The 12,599-nt window shown below is 39.0% G+C and overlaps 1 long non-coding RNA gene across 1 annotated transcript; it reads left to right on the top strand.

The window, feature by feature from the left end:
* The first annotated feature begins 7,184 nt into the window (after positions 1–7,184).
* Positions 7,185–10,160, top strand: LOC113013493 (uncharacterized). Its single transcript, XR_003270837.1, has 3 exons — positions 7,185–7,677; positions 8,785–9,075; positions 9,354–10,160. It is a non-coding gene; the product is annotated as an uncharacterized LOC113013493 (long non-coding RNA).
* The last annotated feature ends 2,439 nt before the right edge of the window (positions 10,161–12,599 follow it).

Raw genomic sequence — 12,599 nt, 5'->3', positions numbered from 1 at the left:
TGGGGTAACTTAACCCAGATGTGTAAAGATATTATGTGTTGTGAGGCAACAGTGCTAACCACCGTACTGCGCTGCATACAGACGAGTGAGGGGAAATGTAAACAGCATGCACTGCAGAGCTGGAGAAGCTGGCACCTTCAAGATGAAAAGGTATTAAGCAAACCCGTGTGGTTTTAATGCCATTTCCTCCTTGCACAATAAGATGTAGAGTATGTGAACATAAAACGCCTGCATCCTCCCAGTATACACAACGTGGCCTTTGCTGTCTGCAGTTCTGTTTTAGAGACCCATAAGAGCCATTTGAGAAGTTTAGTTACAGATTTCAGCTAACTGTGCTTTGTATTTTTTGTTCCGCCCTTTTCCTACTTACAAATTTGTTTTATTGTCAACTTGCTTCTGACTTTCACTTTCACTAACTCTTTAGGTTTATGCACTGAATAGTAGGAAATACTAGGAAAAAATTAGGAAACATTTTTAGATTGTGGTCCACTGAAAACTGACAGACTGACTGACAGACAGCGACGCTGATGGGATGAGACCATCCTCAGTCATGTTGTAGCTTAACAGAAAATTAAAGCTTAGATACAGTTAAAGTGATGTAATCTATCTCAAGTCACCTCACTATTTTTCAGGATATTACTAGAAAATAAAAGGTGAAGGTCTGTGAACCTCTTAAGCCCCAACGCTCCCTGATACGGGTGCAAAAGGCAGGAGATCAGGTAGGCTTGGGGCATTAACCTGAAATTTATTGTGCTGACACACAAGAACAAGGTTTGGAATTCACTGATGGTCTTTTTAACATCCATGTTTGTTATTGTTTTTCAATCTGGAGGCTATTAAGGCTTAAACTTTAGCGTCAGACTTCACAACAACAGTTGCCTCAAGGCGCTTTATATTGTACAGTAGATCGTACAATAATACATCCAAAGATTTCGGTTTTGGTGAGTAAGGTATTAATATTTTATTAGATTGTTTCTGCACTGATGAACAGCTTGTTACCTAAGTCTTCTATCATTAGTTTGTAGCTTAGTACTGTAAAATGGTCACTTCCGGTTAAAATAAAAACAAAAAACAAAGAAATAACAAACAACTGGCAGTCACACCTGCTCTTAAATTAAGACCTGATAATGCCAAATCTAGCTGATTGTACAGTGAGCACATCCATCATTTAAATTAGTGTATAAAACATTCAACTAAAGGAAGCACAGGCATGATCACGAAGGAAAATTGTAGCAAAACTCTAATTTAATAGACAACAAGAAAACGTTTAAAGATTGAGATTTTATACATTAACAATAACTCAATGAAATGCAAATATGCTTTAAGAAAAAAAAACAGGAAATCCACGGTTTCCTGTGCATATATGCTTCGAAGGTATATACTGTTGCTCTGAGCAGATGCAAGATGCAAACCTCAGCCACTTTACATAATCTGCTACACTGACTGCTGTTTTGGGTCATCTCCATGAACAAATATCAAGCCCATCTACTGCAGCCTTTGCCAGTTGTCCCATGATGAACAGCAGAGTACACCCTGGGCAGGTCTCCAGTGTATTACAGGGCTAACACAGGGAGACAGACAACCTTCATTCATGCTCACATCACAACTGCAGGAAATACATGAATTGCATGTCTCTGGTCTGCGGTAGGAAGCCAGAATCCACAGAGAGAACCTGCAGGGAACAGGGAGAACATGCAAAACCAGCCCATAGATTCAACCTTAGGACCTTCTTGCTGTGAGGCAACAGTGCTAACCACTGCACCACCATGTGACCCCATTTTATCCATAATTCAAATAATAGTAATAAGAATGGTAAAATGTATTACATATGTAATAATTTTAAGTTATTTTCATTTTTTATCATTGTATTTAAAAATTAAAAAAAAAACAATATTATTCTGATGATCAGAAATGTTGCACAGAGAGCTGATTTTTCAAGAATACCTCTAAGCCCTCCCCTTTTCAGAAGAGCTTTCTACATTGTACAGTTTGATTTTCTCTTCTTTTTTTTTCAAAAAGGAAATGCTTGTGGTCTTCTTGATGCATCTTTACATTTCAAGCTGCAGCTCTCATCAGAAGTAAACTGTTGTCCAAAGATGAAGGACTTCCTGACAAATTTTCCCTTTCGGGAACTCAGCATCTTTGTCACCATCGTTGGCAGCTTTACTTACAATATTTTGCTTGAGAGAGATATGGCGTGCACCTGCAAACAAGGAACTCCTGACTGTGGCATATACATGGCTCTGCCAACTTGTATTATCTTCATCTTAATACTTTGGACAGACAAGAAATTTAAGACAGCCTGCAAGTTTACGTTCGCGTGTAGATGTGAAAGTTCAAAAGAAGATGGTGACTCACCGTCACCATCACCTGCTGCTGTTGCATCACAGGAGCAGGAGCAACGGCAGGAGCAGACTAAATGCTGTAGGACAGAGTTATGTGGAGTTCTTCTCACTCGTATTCTCAAAGCAGGCTGTGTTGGTCTGCTGTGGGTCGTTTCTGTGCTCATGGATGGAGACTGGTATGTTTGCTGTAATCTAGAAAAGTCTAATAATCGGACAAACTTAGCATGCAAAGACAAACAAAACATCACAGCTGAGGAAAATATAATCATCATTGAAATGAAAAATTACTCAAGGGTGAGTAGTTCTTACCTTATTTTCAGGTTGTACATTGTTCTTATTCTGACCGATCAGCCTGATGTCTTCACGATTCCTTTTCAGAACATTGGCTTCGTTCTGCTCTTTGGCATCATTTTTCTGGCAGCCCTGATGTCACTGTTCGACTGGAAGAGATGCTGTGAATGCTGCTGTAGCAGAAGAATTGTATTTGACACAGTGATCTTGGAGGAGGGAGAATATTTACTGAAAGAGATTCTCACAGAAGCAGCAAAAGAAGAGCTAACCAGAACAATCTTTAACCAAATAAGTGAAACTCAAAAGGACTGGATAGAATGTCTCGACGCAGCTGCAAACATGGTTGAAAAGTCAAGTGAACCAAAACTTTCGAAAAAACAAGAACAACTAAAAGATGAGCTACAGATGCGGCCGCAGGAGATGCTACCACCACCGAATCCAAAGCTTTGTCTACATCAACATATGCAGCGCTGATTGATTTTATTTTGTGAAATGCTGAATCATGGTGCAGTTTCCTGAAATCAAAATTTCAAAGTCCAGCTAAAAGTATATCTTGTTTTTACAGATTCATTTCATTTTTACTATACAGTTTAACATTTTTAACATTTTATATGAACTACGCCGGGCAGCTTTTTACCTCTCTCTTCCTCTTTTTTTGTTTCTTTGCTGTATGTTTTCTTTTTTTTTACATTTTGGCAAATACGGCTGCAAATATATAATAATTGTTGCAAGAAGACAAAACATTATTTCTGTCAATCTTCCTGTCTGTTACTGCGATAAAGGTGCGTGATGATGAAATATTCATAGGATGTGATATCAATACACGGTCAAATACGCTTGCAAGTTTATTATATCGCTATTGTCAGAGTCGCTGTACACTACAAGTTGTGACTAATAAAAGTTTGATTTGAAATGACTTGAATATTTTTCATGATTTTACTAATCTTACAATTTAATACGATCATATAAATTGTATTGTTTGAGATATTCAAAGTTGGTGGGAGATCTCTCCTCTCCCTGTTTTTCAGCTACACAACATAGCAGGGGTGAGGAACTCCAGGCCTTGAGGGCGGGTGTCCTGTACATTTTAGATGTGTCCTTGTTCCAACACAGCTGATTTAAATTGCTAAATGACCTCCTCAACATGTCTTGACGTTCTCCAGAGGCCTGGTAATGAACTTGTCATGTGATTCAGCTGTGTTGACTCAGGGTGAGATCTAAAACCTGCAGGACACCGGCCCTTGAGGCCTGGAGTTCCCCACCCCCTGCACACTACATTGCCAAATGTATTCACTCAACCATCCAAACAACTCAATCCAGATGTTCTAATCACTTCCACAGCCACAGGTGTATAAAATCAAACACCCAGGCATGCAGAACATTTGTAAAAGACTGGTCACTCTCAGGAGCTCAGTGAACTCCAGTGTGGTACAGTGACAGGATACCACCTGTGCAACAAGTTCAGTCACGAAACTCTTAATGCTTTAGGATACCACCACAATTTGGACAATTTCCTGCTCGCAACTTTGCAGGAAAAGTTTGGGGATGGCTCCTTCCTGTTCCAACATGTCTGAGCACCAGTGCACAAAGCAAGCTCCATAAAGACATGGGTGAGCAAGTCTGGCCTTCACAGAGTCCTGCACAGAGCACCTCTGGGATCAGAGTGGAGACTGTGAGCCAGACCTTCTCGTCCAACATCAGTGTCTGCCCTCACAAATACGCTTTTAGAAGAACAGTCAAAAATTCCCATAAACACTCGTAAAACATGTGGAAAGCCTTCCCAGAAGAGCCTAAGCTGTTATAGCTGCAAAGGGTGCGCTGACATCCAATAAACTCTATAGATTAATAATAAGATGCCACTCAAATATATGTGTGAACAACACGTGTGAAGGCAGACAAGCGAATATTTCTAGCAGTATAGTGTATGTGCCATATTGACAGGGGATTCCTAAGAATCTCCCAAACAGTTCTGCAGCTGAGACAACTGAGTTAGAAAACACAAACACACTGCAGTTGATTTATTTGCAAAGGCGGGCACAGAGCGCTCATACGCAGACAGACACTCACGGACTGGCGCTCTCTCACTGTCTGCGTTCTGTATTTATACAAGCTGGTTACACGTGTGTACAAAAATAACAAAGTTATTCCAAGAACTCAGAGCTGAGGTTGCCCTTTTCTACATCTGTATGTTCTCAGAATAGAGGAAGCTGTTAGTTGCTAAAATAAGTTTATCACTCAAAAGTTGTTATATGGCAGGTCACATAGACATGTGGTTTGCTTAGTGATCCTAAAAAGGGCACATTTCATGTAGCTGATCACACTATGTACAATTTTCTTTTAACACATATACTCGTCTGTCTGATGTTCTGTGGCATTTAGGGGTCAGTTAAGTCTGGCCTGACTTTGGTACCACAGCTTCTACAGAGTCAGTTGTGCATTGGTACCCTTTGAGAGCCACCCCACATCTAGACCGCTCTGAGAGCCAGTTGTTACATAAGAGATATCAGGGGAAATATATTGACTTTCTCACTGGGATAAAAGACCCAGTGTTATCTCATTTCTTTCTGATGCTAACGTATGCACCTTCAACCTACTTTCATTGCTCTAAACTCTGTATTTTCCTTGTTCTGCATTTCCTCAGTTCTGATGTATCTCCACGTCTCTGCTGCTGCTGAGTATCAGTTGAGTGGGATGAGACTGCACTTTGCTGCAGAAATGATATTAGCTGTTCCTGGTATTCAAAATGCAGTTATTAAATAGTGAGATACTTTGAGAGCACATAAAAATCAGATCCCAAATATCAAGTGGAGATAATTTATCTGAATTTCAGGAGTGGGATCACACCTCATACACTCCCCTTCCAGTCCTGGGTCTATATTTGCCGCCTGCACTGTTGTTAGTTGGAGCACTTGCCGTGACTTTGTTATCACCTTTGCTTGATGTGTTGATACACAGGTGGAAAAAAATACCTTTACAAATGTGCGACCAAGACAACAGAAAAGAAATTGGGCCTTGCTTCAGGTGTGTGGCAGCAAACCTGGAGACTCGGCTCCACCCGGGGACGGAAACCCAGTAGAATCCACCCTCCATGCAACATGCAACTGAACACAGAGAGAAACAAAGACCTGCCCTGACCCTGACAAAGCCTAACTGAGCACCACTATTTTAATAATGACGTTGCAATGCAAAGAGAGAGCTAAAAAGAGCTGTGAACACAAACTATAACAAAACAAGCAGCTCTGCATTTCATTGTTATACAGAGATATGACAGTACATATAAACTAATTCGAAAACAGAAACTTTGTGGCATCTGTGGTGCAGATGTGGTTGTAACATCTGCACCACAGATGTGACAGTGTGATTAGTATCTGTTTACTATTGTGACAATAATTTTACTTTTTAGAATTTTGTGTTTGACAGCAAGACAGAAAGAGAACGTGAGAGGAAAGCAGGAAAAAACACATTTGTCTTTTCTATAGATTGTTCTCCTTCCTGTCACCCGGAGTCAGCCTCAGTACGCAATGCTGAAGGAACTTTTAGTTTAGTTTAGCTGAGAATGCACAGCAGAATGAAAGCTCGATCATATTGACTTCTCATTATATCATATCAGTGCTGTATAGTCACACCAGCACTTTTATTTGATGTTTTGCACCCTCTGCATGCTAAGTTACACACTGCACATTTTTTTAACTGAACCAAAGTCAAAGTGCAAACAGCATAGTATAAAAATAACTTCACAGACATGTTTTAAAGATGTTAAAGCCAAAATTCTCCTCCTGCAACTAGGTTAAAAAAAAAAGCAGAAAACAACAGGCTTTAGGTAGTAAGAAAAAACAAAAGATTCACAAAGCTGTGCACCTGTAACCTTGTGGTTTATGTTCAAATTTGTTCTCAGCCCAAATAGTTCCTCCTGAATACAGTTTCACACTTCCTGTGTCTTCGTCTTTGTGCCATCTTCATTTCTTCTTCTGAAGTTTTAAGATTCACTCAAACAAATTAATTTGAATTCACTGAATTATTCCATGTGCTGGACCCTGATCTTCATCCTCTTTTGCCCTACAAGTTACAAAAGTTTTTTAAAAAGTCAGCTGTCAATCCCACATCATATTTCTTTGTTTGCATATTGTCTTAAATGATGACAATATTGTCTCCATAGCTTGGTTAGCAACACTTTTGTTTGATTTAACCAAAATCTTTCCAAGTGAAGATTCTTTCTACTGAGATTTGAAGGACTGGGTCAAATGTGAAAGTGGTCACAAAAACAAGCATGTTTTTAAAAGGCTTTACATTGTGCTACATTTTGTTCACTCTTTGCAGCTGCAGTGTTATCTGGCTGATTTCTTCAATAGTTTGTAATTTAGAAGCTTTTTCTTTTTCTTTTTTTAAGAACAACATACAGAAGAAATATTCAGAGAAATAAGAAAAAATGCTGGAAGAACTTCTCAAGATCAAAGCCCAGGAAGATAAAAAAGAGGCTGCAGTTATTCTTCTGTGTACAGGAAGAGCACAGTTTCCTCTCAGAATATTTAGTTTAAGTTTCAGCTCTCAGCAGACGCCAACTTCAGCACCCAAGATGAAGACCTTCTTCCCAAAATTTGCCATCAAACAATACAGCACGTATGTCGCAATGATTGTGATTTTTGTTCACAATTATGTGCTTGACGAGGATTTAAACTGCACTTGCGATGCTGATATAACAACCTGCTCTTTCTACTTGGTTCTACCTTTTTTAATTTTATTTTCTTTACAACTCTGGACAGACGAGCCATTCAAGAGAGTCTGGAAATACACATGTCCTACATGCACATGTTGTTGTTGTTTTTGCAAATGCAGGTGCAAACTTTTCTTGGTTTTGTGTTTACAAATTATGAAGGCAGTTTGCATTGGTCTGCTTTGGGTGTTGTCCGTGTTCATCGATGGAGACTGGTTTGTTTGCTGTTGCAATACGTATAAAGAACATCCACAGTTAGGCTGCAAAGACAAAGAAAACATTACAGCTGAGGAACGAGTCCTGATTGCGAAGCTGAAAAACAAATCCATGGTGAGTAAAGTTGTTGTTCTTCACACATCATACAGTACCACTCTGTGTTGCTCTCTCGACTTATTGTGTTATTTTACTCCTTTATCTACGATAAAGCTGAATATCTGCAGATATAGGGAGTTTGTAATAAGTTTATTTCACTTAAATTTTAGATCTCTTTCACTAATTATACTTGTAAATTACAAGTATAAATGGATGGTATGGATGGTTACATCTGACCTTGAAGAGTCCAGTTACCAATACAGGAAGACTTTGCATCAGAGAGCTGCTGAAACCATCCAATGTTTGGAACAAAACAACCAAATGTTGATATGTTTTCACGTGACTCTACACACTACACTTAATGAGCTGTTTTCTGTATGATTTTCATATCATTGTGGTCCAAATCCCTGGTCCACCTTTCTTTACAACATTGCTTCAGTTCATTGAGGTTCACAGATATTTGTTGATGAACGGCTCTCTTTGGGCAGTTCAGTCAGGTTGAGGTCTGGAGTTTGACTGGGCCAGAGCAGCATGTTGGTTTTTTCTTTTTCAACCACTCTGCTGGAAATTTGCTGCTGTGCTTGGAATCTCTTTTCTGTTGTATGACTCAGTTGGGGCGAAGCTTTAGCTGTCAGCCAGACAGCCTCACATTAGGATACTTTAGCATACAGAGGAAATCACGCTTCCATCAAAGCAAGGTGACAAGACAAGTGGTTGCTAAACAGCCTCAAACCCTCACAACTCCACCACCATGCTTGGTAGTCGATTTCAGGTGTTCACCACCTAACCCTTGGGTCGCATTAATCCAAAGGATGTTGTTCCAGAAGTCTTCATCAGCTGATGAGGCTTTTGCACTCTAGTCTGTTCCACTTAATTTTTTTCTCTCTACTCTGACTTCACACCTACTTTATAGGAAGGGGTTAATTAGCAGATGCACACCAGATTTGCTGGTTTTTGTAACTGTACTGTCAATTGTCGATGAAACTGATGAGTTGAAAAGAAAAAAAGAACACAGACTGGATTCTTTCCAGATATCACCTGTTTAACTAAATACATGCCCTCTTTTACAGTTTTGTGATTTCAGAATACGAGTTTAAAATATAATCTTTGTTGCTTCTCCTTCAGCTTATTGGCTTGGGTGCACTCTTGGTTGGCTTTGTTTTTGTTACCTTTGTGTTACCACTTGGATGGAAGAAATGCTGTGAAGAGAGAGAGAATTGCCCAAGTTGCTGCGACAGAAAACTTCTCTACGACCAAATGATTTTGGAAGAGGAAGAAAATGTACTCACAGAGATGATAAGAAAAGCAGCAAAAGATAAGCTGACCGAAGAAATGCAGAAGAAACTTGGCAGTGGACAATGGGGGGAATGTTTTGATGTTGCTGAAAAGCTGATTGAAAACAAAACTCCACAGAAGGTAATATCATGTTGCTCTATGAAGACTCCAGTGACTTTTTAAAAAAAACATGTAAACCACTTCAGGATCTACAAAAGCAGTTTTACATTCTGTATTATTTCAACCTCGTGTTTTGTTTTTTGTTTTTACTTTAGGATCCTAATTACAGATAAAATTAGGAACAGAGATTTTTATCATCACTTTGTCTGTTCTGTGCTGACTTTACTTTGTTTTTCTTTGTTTTCTATTCAAACTTAAGTAATCTAAGTTTTGTGTGTGTGTGTTTTAAATTTAAACAGGAGGACAAACTAATGGAGGAGTCTGATTCAGAAAAACGCACAACAGAAATGTGAGGAAATTATCGTCACTGCGACCGTCTTATCAGAATTCAGAAGTTTCATTTTCAGTTTATCAGAAAAAAAATATGTCTGTACGTCACAAGTGAAAGGAAACTATAGTAAGATTGTTATGTTATGCTTCTAAATACCATGTTATGGTGATACATGTATGTTTCATATATTTCAAAGTTTTTTTTTTTATGTCACATGAGGGTAGATTTTTAATGGTGCTATTTTTACGCTATGATATTGTTTGAATTTCACAAATGTGAGCATGTTATAAGGAGCTTCTACAGAAAGCCTTAGAGTCATTGTGCATCACTTGGTAGCTGACAGCTTGTCTCTATCTTGTAGCCTTTGGTTGGCTTGGGAACACTTTCCCTTTATATTTGGATCAGCTGTAGTCTTCACTCTCCCTCGTGGCCACTTTATCACTCTGTTAGTTTAGTTTAACTTTTGACCTGCTGGCTTCACACTGACGTTGGCTATTTTGTTTCTAGTTGCTTTATGTGTGACCGTCTCTTTAAGCTCAAATTTTACAAGTAGCCTATTAAAGACATTAATAAGATAGTTTTCACTGTTCCTGTAACATTTAATGCCACCTGTGTATAAACAACATGCTCAAAGAAGCTGTGAAGTTTCAGGTTTGACAGAAATCATAAAAATGAAGCTTTTGGGTCTAGAAAGAGAAAAACAGAGATTTGGATTTTAATGTGCTAAGCTGATATTTTAATAAATACTTTCAAATGAAATGCACAATTTGAACTGTAATATGTGTTTCAGTAAAAATGAATAAAAAAAACATGAGCTTTGCATTTTGTTATTTGTCGTTCCTTTTTTCCACTGAACATTTAGCTGTTTGTGCTGTTTGTGGTTTAATACGAGATCGGCGGTGACATTCTGCATCTCAAATGTTTTCATACTTCAAGTTACAGGTAATGCTGAACTGTAACTGTTTCTGCTAATTGTGTTATCTGTATCCATAGGTTTCCAGAGGTTTTTAAGAGATGATTTCAGACCACATGAAGTCAGATGTTTTGGACACCAAAAGATTTCAATGGTTTTCAGCTATTATGTCAGTTATTTTTTTATTAAATAGTAGGAGGTCCTAACTGATGAATTCAATATTTAAGTATTTATCTAATCATCAGTTTAAAAAAAAAACAATCTACTGACAGATCTCTTATTTTGGCGCCTCCTGGAGGACAAATGCTCAAAGTGCAAATATTTTTGCCTCATCATCCAGGAAACTTTGGTCCATATTGTATGTTTATATATTTTTTTTATTATTATTAATTGTCAAAAACAATTATTATGTATATTTAGCATATTCCTTCAGGTGTTGTGGCACACAGACTCACAAGGATGGCTTTTCAGTCTGCACTGCATCGAGAACAGATTCTGTAATGGCGATCACTGCATGGGCTCCTGAAAACCACTGAGTGTGAGTATATGAGATGGTGTATCAGATACTGCAAGGTGGCCAGGTCCAAAATTTGATGTTTGGAGACAACATTATGATCTGTTGTTTGAGTGACAGCAGATGGAAGGGAAGATGGAGATGTGGGGCCATGTACTGCAGAGAAGAGGAATGAGAGTCAGTAGATGAAGACAGAAGATAAGTGTGTGAATGGGAGGGAGAGAGTGCACGTAGGGCGGAGTTGAGATGAGTGCAAGGAGTAATTTGTGAAAAGCAAAGTTTACAAGGTGGGAGTGAGACCTTGTATGTATGATGTGTGGTTTGTCTGTTTCCGGGACAAAAAGACAGGAGGTAGAGTTGGAGATGTTAAGATTTTCATTTGAAGTGACCAGAATCACTGGATTAGAAATGAATGGGTCAGAGGAACAGAGGACAAGTTAGAGAGGCAATGCTGGTGAGGTTTAGACATGTGGACAGGATTGATGGAAAGGTGGAAATATTGGACAAAGCCTTACAGCTCCATAAAACTTCATCATTCTGAGATGGACAGAGGTGGTCCTTGGTGGCGACTCTTGAAAGGAGCAAAAGAAGTCAAAATTCATAAAACCTTAGATATTAAAAAGGGTGTGCTTTTTTTTTTTTTTTACCTTTGGCCTCCAAGGTATTACAAAAAGCCCCCCGAACATGACATGTGGACATCAGACTACTTCAAGATTTATATGTACACTGCCAGCCAAATGTTTGGACACACCTTCTCATTTAAAGGTTTTTCTTTATTTTTACTACTTCCTACATTGTTGATACATACTGAAGGCATTACATATATGAAGCAAGATATATGGAATTACTGTATGTAGCAATGAATAAATTGATAAATAACTCTAAATATGTCTTATATTTTAGATTCCTGAAAGAAGCCAGCATTTGCTTTGTTGACAGTGCTGCAAACTGGCCTTCTCTCAATGAGCTTCATGTTGTAGTCACCTGAAACGGTTTCCACTTGCCTTGTCAGGTTTTACATGTGAAATTTCTTTCTTTCCTAATGAGGTTTGAGACCATCAGTTGTGGAGTGCAGAAGTGCAGAGGATTAATTCATCCGAGTCACCAGCCTCAGAAATCGCAAGTTAACATCAGCTCTGATCAGAGCCCAGATAAATGCCACACAGAGGTCCAGTTATCAGAAATATCTCTACATCAACTGTTCAGAGGAGACTGTGTGAATCAGGCCTTTATGGTCAAAAACACCAAGCAGAAGTGATTTGTTTGGGGCAAGAAACAGAAGGAATGGACATTAGACCAGAGGAAATGTGTGCTTTGGTCTGATGAGTTCAAATCTGACATCTTTGGTTCCACCTGGCGTGTCTCTGTGTGATGCAGAAAAAGTAAAAAGATAGTCTTTTCATGCACAACCGTGAAGCATGGAGGAGGAGGTGCTTTGCTGAATTTATTCCAAACTGAAGGCACAGTTTGGAATAATAAACATTATTTATTTTTCAACAGCAAAATGAACCCAAACACACCTCCAGGCTGTGTAACGGCTATTTGACCGAGAAGGAGAGTGATGGAGTGCTGCACAGGATGGCCTGGCCTCCACAGTCACCTGGCCAAAAGCCAGTGGAGATGGTTTGGGATGAGATGGAGCGCAGAGTAAAGGCAAAAGGACCAACAAGTGCTCAGCATCTCTGGGAACTCATTCAAGACTGTTGGAAAACCATTTCAGGTGACGACCTCATGAAACTCAATGAGAGAAGCCCAAGAGTGAGCAAAGCAGTAATTAAAGCAAAGGG

Source organism: Astatotilapia calliptera, chromosome 20 (assembly GCF_900246225.1).
Source record: "Astatotilapia calliptera chromosome 20, fAstCal1.2, whole genome shotgun sequence".
Classification (NCBI taxonomy): Eukaryota; Metazoa; Chordata; class Actinopteri; order Cichliformes; family Cichlidae; genus Astatotilapia; species Astatotilapia calliptera.
This window is presented reverse-complemented; position numbering and strand designations above follow the sequence as displayed.